A 744-nucleotide genomic window follows, 5' to 3' on the forward strand; every position below is an offset into this window, starting at 1 on the left:
TGTTACTGTACGGGTTTGGAAACATCGCACTAACATTTTCATGTTGGCCTCCAGAATAGCTAGGACATTCCTCAATTACATGTGTAGGAGACTGACACCATGCACACATAGCAATAGATTTATCAAATAAATGTGCTTGACTTGGTGGTGGTGGTGTAGCTTTAACTACCAAAGTCTCAAACTTTTTCAAAAGACTATCTATTTGTGCTTCCTTATGAACTTGGCTATCAATAAAATATCCCCTACTAGTCCTTTCAGATTCTTGGATTGACTCCCATTCTCTAGTTCTATCTGCTAGGTCTAAAAGAAATTCCCAAGCTTCGGAATCATCAGTGAACGATGTAAACCCTGTGGGGCACATAGATTCCAAGAGTTGTTTTGTTTGATAATCGATACCCTCATAAATTATTTGGCATAAATGCCATAATTCTATACCATGGTGAGGGCATTCTTGGAGAAGGCTTTGGAACCTCTCCATTACCTTAGCAAAGGACTCATTGGGTTTCTGACGAAATTGAAGAATATCATTTCTTATTTTGTTCGTCTTAGAGAAAGGAAAGAATTTCTTCAAAAATAGGATAGTAAATTGTTCCCATGTAGTAATGCTATCCCTAGGTAAGCTATAAAGCCACTTTTTGGCTTGATCCTTTAATGCAAATGTAATGAACCGTAGTCTTACAGCATCATCTGTGAGTTGTTGTACCTTCATAAGGACACAAACCTCCTCAAACTCCCTAAGGAACA

General features: G+C 38.0%; 1 non-coding gene across 1 annotated transcript; it reads left to right on the forward strand.

The window, feature by feature from the left end:
• The first annotated feature begins 431 nt into the window (after positions 1-431).
• On the forward strand, positions 432-538 carry LOC149023935 (small nucleolar RNA R71). The gene has a single exon (XR_016171926.1). It is a non-coding gene; the product is annotated as a small nucleolar RNA R71 (small nucleolar RNA).
• The last annotated feature ends 206 nt before the right edge of the window (positions 539-744 follow it).

This window comes from Hakea prostrata, chromosome 2, assembly GCF_041222555.1.
Source record: "Hakea prostrata isolate BN-2017 chromosome 2, UWA_Hpros_2, whole genome shotgun sequence".
Taxonomy (NCBI): domain Eukaryota; kingdom Viridiplantae; phylum Streptophyta; class Magnoliopsida; order Proteales; family Proteaceae; genus Hakea; species Hakea prostrata.